Source organism: Orycteropus afer, unplaced genomic scaffold, assembly GCF_000298275.1.
Source record: "Orycteropus afer afer isolate SDZICR_OR568_19922 unplaced genomic scaffold, OryAfe1.0 scaffold00575, whole genome shotgun sequence".
In the NCBI taxonomy this organism is placed as follows: domain Eukaryota; kingdom Metazoa; phylum Chordata; class Mammalia; order Tubulidentata; family Orycteropodidae; genus Orycteropus; species Orycteropus afer.
In genome coordinates this window covers 52876-62835 of record NW_006922162.1, presented here as the reverse complement: position 1 = coordinate 62835, position 9960 = coordinate 52876, and the positions used below count along the sequence as shown (strand labels likewise).

Below are 9960 nucleotides of genomic sequence, written 5' to 3'. Positions count from 1 at the left end.
TTACCAAAAAGCAGAGGAATTGTGTGATGACATCAAGAACATCATACATGAAGAAAGCAAAAAGGTCATTAAAAAGACAAGAAAGGAAGAAAAGACCAAAATGAATGTCAGAAAAGACTTTGAAACTCGCCTTTGCATGGAGAGTAGCTAAAGCAAATGGAAGAAATGACAAGATAAAAGAGCTGAACAGAAGTTTTCAAAGAGCAAGTGAAGAAGACAAAGTCAATTATCATAATAAAATATGCAAAAACATTGAGTTGGAAAGCCAAAAGGGAAGAACACACTTGGAATTTCTCAAGCTGAAAGAACTGAAGAAAAAATTTAAGCTTAAGTTGCAGTATTGAAAGATTCTATGGGGAAAATATTGAATGATGCAGGAAACAGCAAAAGGAGATGGACGGAATACACAGAGTCACTGTACCAAAAAGAATTTGTCAATGTTCATCCATATCAGAAGATGGCATGCGATCAAGAACCAAAGGTACTGAAAGAAGAAGTCGAAGCTGCATTGAAGGCATTGGCAAAAAATAAGGCTCCAGGAATTGATGGAATACCCATTGAGATGTTTCAACAAATGGATGCCATGCTGGAGGTACTCACTTGGCTATGCCCAGAGATTTGGATACATGGCCAATAGACTGGAAGAGAGCCATATTTGCACCACCCATTCCAAAGAAAGGTGATTCCACAGAATGTGGAAATTATTGAACAATATCATTCATATTGTGTGCAAGTAAAATCATGCTGAAGATAATTCAAAAACAGTTGTGACAGAGAACTTCTAGAAATGCAAGCTGGATGCAGAAGAGGACATGGAACCAGGGATATTGTTGCTGATGTTAGACAGATCTTGGCTGAAAGCAAAGAATACTGAAAAGATGTTTACTTGTGTTTTATTAACTATGCAAAAGCATTTGATTGTGTGGACCATAACAAATTGTGGATAACATTGAGAAGAATGGGAATTCCAGAACACTTAATTATACTAATGAGGAACCTCTACATAGACCAAGAGCTTGTTGCTCGAATAGAACAAGGGGACACTGTGTGGTTTAAACCAAGAAATGAGTGCATCAGGGTTGTGTCTTTTCACCATACTTATTCAATCTGTATTCTGAGCACATAATCTGAGATGCTGGACTGTATGAAGAAGAATGTGGCATCGGGATTGGAGGAAGACTCATTAACAACCTGCGATTCGCTGACAACACAACTTTGCTTGATGAAAGTGAGGATGACTTGAAGCACTTACTGATGAAGATGGAAGACTATAGTCTACAGCATGGATTATACCTCAGTATAAAGAAAACAAAAATCCTCACAACAGGAGCAATAAGCAGCACCATGTTAAATGGAGAAAAGATTGAAGTTGTCAAATACTTCATTTTATGAAGATGGAGGTAGAAGTTTCCACAGTCTACACAAATGGAAGCAGCAGTCAAGATATCAGATAACGTATGTTGTTGTTGTTGTTAAATGCCGTCGAATCATTTCTGACTCATAGCGACTCCATGCACAGCAGAAATAGAAAACCTTATGAATAGCAAAGAAAACAGATAACGTGTAGCACTGGGCAAATCTGTCCTGAAAGAAGTGGAATGGCTTTGGAAGCGAGAATGGCCAGACTTCGTCTCATCGACTTGGTCATGTTGTAAGAAGAGACCATTCCCTGGAGAAGGATATCATGTTTGGTGAAGTGGAGGGTCAGCAAAAAAGGGGAAAGCCCTTAACAGGATGGATTGACACAGTGGCTACAGTGATGGCCTCAGGTATAGCAAGGATCATGGGGCTGGCACAAGACCAGGGAGGGTTTTGTTCTGCTGTACATAGAGTTACTATGAGTCGGAGATAACTCCACGGCACCTAACAACAACAGCTCAGACTCCAAACTGGCAAAGTGATGAAGACAGAACTTGTCACTGGTACCAAGTGCCGGGTTCAATCAGGAATGTTCACTTTTTGTTAGCATAAAAATAGAGTATAGAGTTATCAGTAATATGCACTTATGAATTATTATTACCAATATCCCCTGCTTGAGCCTTGAATTTACATTCATTAATAGACACATTTTTATCTATACCAATCCTAATGTGATCACTTGAATTCTCACCTCTAGGACTAATTACTCTTTTGTGCTGAGAAATAAGTGTGATTGCTGATTTAATACCAGGGGATTCATCACTTTAAGGGCTCCTTCGAGGACCATTCTGCTTCATCTGAAATATTTCATCTCTTTGAATTCAAATTATACAGGCTTATGTATTAAACAAACAGCACAATTGATGGGGATAATAACATCTGCTTAGATTCTGGTGGTAGAAGACGGAGGTGAGAGGATCTGGTTTCCAGTTGGGCAAGTGTAATTGTGGACTTAAAAAAAAAAAAAAGCCCAGCTTCCTGAAAACCTCTGCTGGTATTCTTGTCACTTGTTTCCTCTGCTTGGAGAGATAGCACTTTATGAATGGACACTCTGGCTGCAGAGTGGGAGAGTTGGCAGGGGGCTGACAGTGTTCCATAATAAATCCTCATTAACTAGTGCCACTTGAGATCCTCCCTGGAGGGTTCAATAGGAAACTTAAAAAAAAAAAAGTACACTTTTCTGTGATAATGAAAGAATTCTATATGGAATTTATAATGGAAGAACTGCACGTTTTCAAAGAACAAACTAATAGGAAAATCTCAAGAGTGTATAAAACTTTGTGGCTTCCTGGCAGGTTGTTAGCAGATTTACTCAGAATAAAGCATCCACACATACACACACATATACATATACACACAAGCACATATACACACAAACACACATACACAAAAATACAAACACACATATGCACAAACACACATATGCACAAACACACACACACATACACAAAAATACAAACACACATACGCACAAACACATGCACACACATGTTTAGTTTGTATTTTGAAAAAATTTTAGATTTTCAGGAAAAGTTACAAAAGTTACAGTACAGAAAGTTCCTGAATATGCTTCACCTGGTTTTTCCCAATGTTAACATTTCATGTAGCCTTAGTACAATGATCAAAACTAGGAAATTAACATAGATAAAGTATAAGTAACTAAATGACAGATCTCACTCAAATTCCACCCATTTTCTCACTAATGTATCTAGGATCTAATTCAGGATTCCGCATTGCATTTGATTGTCAAAGCTTTTCAGTCAACTATGACAATCTTTCAGTCTTTTATGACTTTGACATTTTTTATGAGTACTGCTTGTTGAATGTCCTCCAATTTAGGTTTTCTGGCTGTTGTCTCACGATTAGGCTGAAGTTAAGAATTTTTGGCAAGAACCCCATAGGCATGATGTTGTGCCCTTTTCAGGGATATATACATGATGTCAATAGGTCTTGTTACTGATGATTTTAACCTTGATTATCAAAGACATATTTTCAGTTAAGAAATGGATGAAAATATACCATAATAAGCTGAATGTTTCAGGATAGGTGAAGTGCTGTTCTTTGAGCTGAGAAGACAAGTTTATCCAGTTGTATGTCATCGGGAAGACTTGTACCCTAAAGACACTGCCCCCTGCTGAAGTGTGGGCTGTGTGCAACTTTCTGTTGTTTAGGGAGATGAGTGGATGAGACTGAGGCTAAGGAATGTGGCAGGCTGTAAGGAAGGCACTGACTCTGGCTTCATTACTGCTCTGTTCTAAACTAGTAATTTCCAAACACTTTTTACTGTGATCCTTAATTATCTGAACATTAATAAGAATGAAAAAGAGAAATAGCATGAGCCATACAACTTAGCAAGGAAAGGGCAGTGGTGCTTCAGAAGTAGAATTCCTGTTTTTAAAATAATGTACCTGATATGTAGCCACTATCCATATGTTGGTAGAGGCCTGCGTGTTGCTACGATGCTGGACAGGTTTCAGTGGAGATTTTCAGACTTAGACTAGGAAGAAAGGCCTGATGATCTACTCCCCAAATTCAGCCAATGAAAACTCTGGGTCACAATGGCTTAATATGCTGCTGACCACAGGGATGGCACAAGATCTAGCAGCATTTACTTTCATTACGCTTGGGGTCATTATGAATCAGGGACCAACTTGACGGCAGCAAACATCTTGACTAGACACGGTACTAAATATTTTACATGTAATGTTTTTTTTCCCCCCATTTAATTCTTACAACTTTAGAAAGAAGTTGCTATTTTTTTTTTCATGGTTTAAAACAACCACCATTTATTTACCCCACAATTTTGTAAATCAACAGTTTTGTCTTATAAGGGCTGATTTAACAGTTTCAGTGAACTTCAGGTCAGCCAGGTAATTGTTTATTGGAGTTGGCTAATTATCAGTGAGCAAAACAGGGAAAACTGGATCACATGCCTGTCCTCATCCAGAAGGCTATTTCAAACTGTTCACATAGTATCTGGGCTAGATTTTGAAAGAGAACAGAGGTTTGCAATGTCAGTTAAGGCTTGGGTTAGGAACTGGCACAACATCATGTCATCCTCATTGTATGTTAACAAATTTTAAAAATGTAGATAAAATTGACAAATTCTTAGAGGTGGGGGGATTATCTGCCTGTATGCCTCCCATCTAGACCCCTAAGCAGAGGCCTTGGCCACAGAATATTCTCAGAGAAGAAGGTTAGAAATTGAATGTCCCTCTCCTAGTTCCTTTTCCTTATCAGAGAAGCTTCCCCCCTGTTTTGGGTACACATTAACCTTCTCTGTCCCGTGGTCATATGATGGCACCATATGGTGAGACTCATGTGAAATTGTTCAATACAGATTAGTAAGTAAGCACAAGTGAGCCTGTGTTTACCTTCCTTATTGGGAAATCCACGCCTGGGTTACTAGAATCTTGTTTTGGAACTCTGGTAGCATAGTGCCTAAGGCACTTGACTGTTAACCAGAAGGCTGGTGGTTCAAACCCACCAGCCACTCCTCAGAAGAAAGATGGGGCAATCTACTTCCGTAGAAATTCCATCTCAGAAACCCAAGGAGGGGTCGCTATGAGTCGGGTCCGACTTGACCGCACAAAACAACAGCAACAGTACTGCTCTAACAGAAATACTGCAAATGGGATTCCTTGAACAAACAGGAGTTCAGGAGGCTAGAAGTCTGAGTTTAAAGTACCAGGCTCTAGGGACTAGGTTAAAGCCCCTCGACCTTGGGCTTCAGCTCTGCCTCTTGATCCTGGCCCTCTGAAGCTAGAGGCATCTCTTCACTCAGGCGGCTACTGGCTAACAAGCCAGTACCTTGTTAGCTAACAAGCCCAAGGTCGACAAATAAAATGGCACAGTCCCGATGTTACCAAACCACATGGCAGGCCATCGATTCAAGTCCATTGAAAGTCCCAGGATCAGCAGAGCATGGCAGCTTGCTGAATGACTCGGCTACATGCAGGGTTCAATCGTGCCATAAGCTAGAGACCATTCTTCTTAGATATAGGAAACAGACCACATCCCAAAGGCAGCTACTCAGCTGCTCACAGTAGATTCCACCATGGAGTTGATTACCAGTCTCATCATGGGGAATACTACATCCAGCTGCCCAGCCACTCAACCAGGCCCAGCCAAGTTGATACACAAACTTAACTACCACAAACCTTAATGAAGAAAATTCAGCAAAATCGCAGAGTACAAGATCAGAAGTTGTTATTTTTACACTCACATTTTTTAAATGAAGAAATTAAGACCTAATGCATGGAAGAAACTTGCCCAAGGTCACCAAGCTAGTAAGGGTCAGGACCAGGATTCAAGGCCAGACAATTTGGCTCTGTGTCTGGTCCTTCATCACATACTATGCTGCTTCTCACCAGCTGTGTGGTCATTAGAGTATTCTGTTTAATGAAAGGATCCAGCCCCTCCCCACTCCCCACAGTCACACTTACACACACAAATAGTCACATAACAGAAACAAAGTTTGTCCAAACAGAATTTATCTCCAGAGTGTGACACTCTGTTTTTCTCTGGGTAGTGCAAATGGTTAATGCACCTTAACCAAATGTTGGCAGTTCAAGTCCACCCATAGGTGCCTTAGAAGAGAGGCCTGATAATCTACTTCTGAAAAATAAGCCACTGATTTTTCTGAACTTTATGGAGCATAGTTCTATTCTGACACACATGGGATTGACATGAGTCAGAGTTGACTTGTGGACAACTGGCTTTTTGGTGATGCTCTGAGATTTTGTCATGTCTTCTATTTCATTTTTTAAAAATAGTGGGATGGCCAACTATACTGATTTAATGATGCTAACCACTACAATCCAGTCAATTCTGACTCATAATGATCCTATAGGACAGAACAGAACTGCCCCATAGGGTTTCCAAGGCGGTAAATCTTTGTGGAAGTAGATTGCTTCATCTTCCTCGAGTAGAGCAGATGGTGTGTAGAGCACTGTAAAGCACTGACCTTCTGATTAGCAGTCAAATGCTTTAACCACTGCACCACCAGAGCTCCTTAATGATACTAAAAAGGGTGGAAAAACACTGCTGACAGCCAACTAGCCTAAAAGAATAGTGCTTAGCACTTAGCAGGAGAGAATAGTGCTTAGGCTAGGCCAGAGGGAGGGATGGCTTGGAATGAGGACTTTGTATACTGGTTGTGTGGCAAATATTTCTGAGATTATCTGTAATTATAATTTAGATTACTGTGGAACCCCAAATGAGATTAAACCAAGGCTATCTATTCACAGTTTTCTATAGCAAGAGAGTCAGGCACCTTCACTTGTGTTTAGTAGAGACTCAAAGACAGTCAGGAAAGTGGGAGAGTTTTATAGTGGAAAAAAAAGAAGTCTTCAAGTGTGCCTTAATTGGAGGATGTGGGCATGGGGAAACTGTAGGTGAGTTAACTAGAAGCGAGGTATTCTATGATTGTTAGAGGAACACGTTTGGCTTTCTCTGATTGGGCCTAAATTGGAAGCAAGAGACAAAACTAAGAAAGTCATCAGTTATTAATCAAGTCCTGACCACGTTGGGCTTATTGTTACAGGGAGTACTACATGGATACAGATAGTGGTTTGTCTTCCTGGGCTTCATACTGAAGATAGTGGATCAGAGTTATTTTTATATATGGTCTGGCCATTGTCTTGTTTGTTCATTCAGTCTTTCACTAGAGTGTGGAATATCGGTTGCAACTTTTGTTTTACCCATGTTTAAGTTTAGGAAATGACTGATTCAGTGATTTGTCACTCTTTTGCTTAACAAAAAATATATAGTTTGATGGAGAGCCAGAAAAGGATGTCTAAGACAAAAATATTTATAACTATTGTGGTTAGTTGCTGTTGAGTCAATTGTGATTCATAACAACCTCATATGTGTAGAGGAGAAATGCTCCATAGGGTTTTCAAGACTGTGACCTTTTGGAAGCAGATTGACAGGCTTGACTTCTGAGGTGCCTCTGGGTGGGTTTGAGCTGCCAACCATTCTGTTAGTAGTCTAGCACTTAACCATTTGCTTTTAACTAGAGAGATACTAAAAAAATCTGGGCATTTTTAGGGCAGTGAAACTCTTTTGTGTATGGTACTATAAAGGTGGGCACATGACATTATGCATTTGTCAAAACCCATGTTATTATGGAATACAAAAAGTGAACTCTGATGTAATCTATAGACTACAGTTAATAATAAAGTATCAGTATATTGGTTTATCAATGATAACAAATGTGCTACACTAATGAAGATTAATAATAGGAGAAACTGTCAAAGGAGGGATAAAGAGTATATGAGAACTCTATTTCTGCATAGTTTTTCTGTAAACATAAAACTGCTCTCAAATCTATATAAAAAAATTTTTTTTTAAGAAAGATCCAAGCCTTTGTAATCTAAACCTTATAGTTAATTTGTACTTCTCTAGGAGTGGACCAACAAAATGAAAACTCTTAAGTCCTTTGTGAGGTCAAAGCTTAATACAGAAAGAAGCCATAGCAGTGTGACTGTGAGTTCCATCTGCTCTGATTCCATAGAGACCAGTCCTGCCCATAAAGTGTCTGGCCTCCCCTCCTCCCACATGCCTGGAGGCCACATGGCCAGCTTTCCTTGGCACATATGGGCACCATGAGGGAAAAGATGTGAGCAGTGAGTGGTTTGCTTTTTAAGGGGGCTAGGTTGTATGTACTGTCTTTGGAGACATATAACCAAAGGGAATGGACCATAGGGAAGAGGATGGGGAAATGTTCCTATATGCCCAAGGTGGACTAGAAAATGAGAGGTAAGGCTTGCTTTTTCAGAACACCACTAATTGGAATTCTCACTTGGGAAAAAATACTTTTCACCTGAACCTCTGGGGATAAGGGATTCCAAGGATAGGAAAATGGGCTCGCTCAGTGAGGAAGAAACTGGGAAACTTTGGGAAAGCCCAAGTTCAGGGCAACAAAGAAGGCTTGCTTTATAGTAAATAAATAATTCCAGAGCTACTTACTTGCTGTCACTGTACTGTAAGCAGATCAATGTATCTCAGGAGGTTCGAGTAGGAGTTTCTGTTTTACTTGCTCCTTAGAAGTAAGGATGGAGAGATTTCATCTTGCTTACTTGGAACGTGTCATCAGGAAAGACCAATCTCTAGAAAAGGACATAATAATTGGTAGAGGGTCAATGAACATGAAGGAAATCCTCTGAGGTGGATAGAAACAATGACCTCAACAATGGACTCAAACATACAAATGATCATGAAGATGGCACAGGATCGGGCAACATTTCATTCTTTATGCATAACATCACTGACTCCATGGTAACTAACAACAAAAAAACTACATGCTTGAGCTAAATGCAGTACTTCATGTTTTTTTCTGGAGATTCATTCTGAATTTCCAGGGAGTTTCAAGCCACATTCATGGAGGCAGAGCCTTGTGTTTTCCAGTTGGGCAGCCTAGATCTGACCTGCAAATTCGCAGAAATAGAGGCCAGCTTTGGATTCAAAATCACCCATACTGACCAGCACTTCCTCCTGCTGGTGGGAGGAGGCCTGCAAGGGCCAGCACCCCTAATCACTCCCCCATCCACTCACCCTCATTGCTGGTGGTCTCATACAGACTTGTTGCTTCAAATACTTTTTGCAATAGGCCAATTCCCAAATTTATCTCTTTACCTGGGATCTCCTTCCTGAACTCCAGATTGATGGCTCTACTGTGTGTTTCATATGCATCTTGCATAGAATACTTTAAACTGAACTCCTGATGACTGCTTGCCCTCCACCTCTAACCTGTTCCTTCTGTACCATCTTCTTTGTCTGAGCTTATGGCACCTCCATACACACAAAAAATTGGGTGAGGTCCTTGTTTCCTTCCTTGTTCTCACATTAACAAATCCCATCAGCCTTTCAAACTATTTCCAGAATTCCACCACTTGTCACCATTATCATTGCTATTTCCTGATCTCACTCACCCTTCTGTGTTGTTTGGATATCATGGTAGCCTCACAACTTCTGGCCTTCTCTGTCTCTGTCTGCTGTGCCCCTACTCACAACACAGCAGCCAGATAGATGCATCATTTCTTTCATGAATTTACCTACAAGTAAGAGGATTATATTGCAGGCACTGGGTGGCACAAAATGTTAAGTACTTGACTATTTTCTGAAGAATTGTGGAATGACATCAAGAATATCATCCATGAAGAAAGCAAGAGGTCATTAAAAAGACAAGAAAAAAAGAAAACAGCAAAATGGATGACAGAAGAGACTTTGAAGCTTGCTCTTGAGTGGAGAGTAGCCAAAGCAAATGGAAGAAATGACAAGATAAAAGATCTGAACTGAAGATTTCAAAGAGCAGCTAGGGCAGACAAAGCCAATTACTATAATGAAATGTGTAAGACTTGGAAGTAGAAAACCAAAAGGGAAGAACACGCTTGGCATTTCTGAAGCTGAAAGAACTGAGGAAAAAATTTAAGCCTTGAGTAGCAATATTGAAAGAGTCTATGGGCAAAACATTGAATGATGCAGGAAGCATCAAAAGAAGATGGAAGGAATACACAGAGTCACTGTACCAAAAAGAAC

General features: G+C 40.0%; 1 pseudogene; it reads left to right on the top strand.

Annotated features, from left to right (window-relative positions):
- The first annotated feature begins 8116 nt into the window (after window positions 1–8116).
- LOC103210224 overlaps window positions 8117–9960 on the top strand; it is a 15712-nt pseudogene continuing 13868 nt past the window's right edge.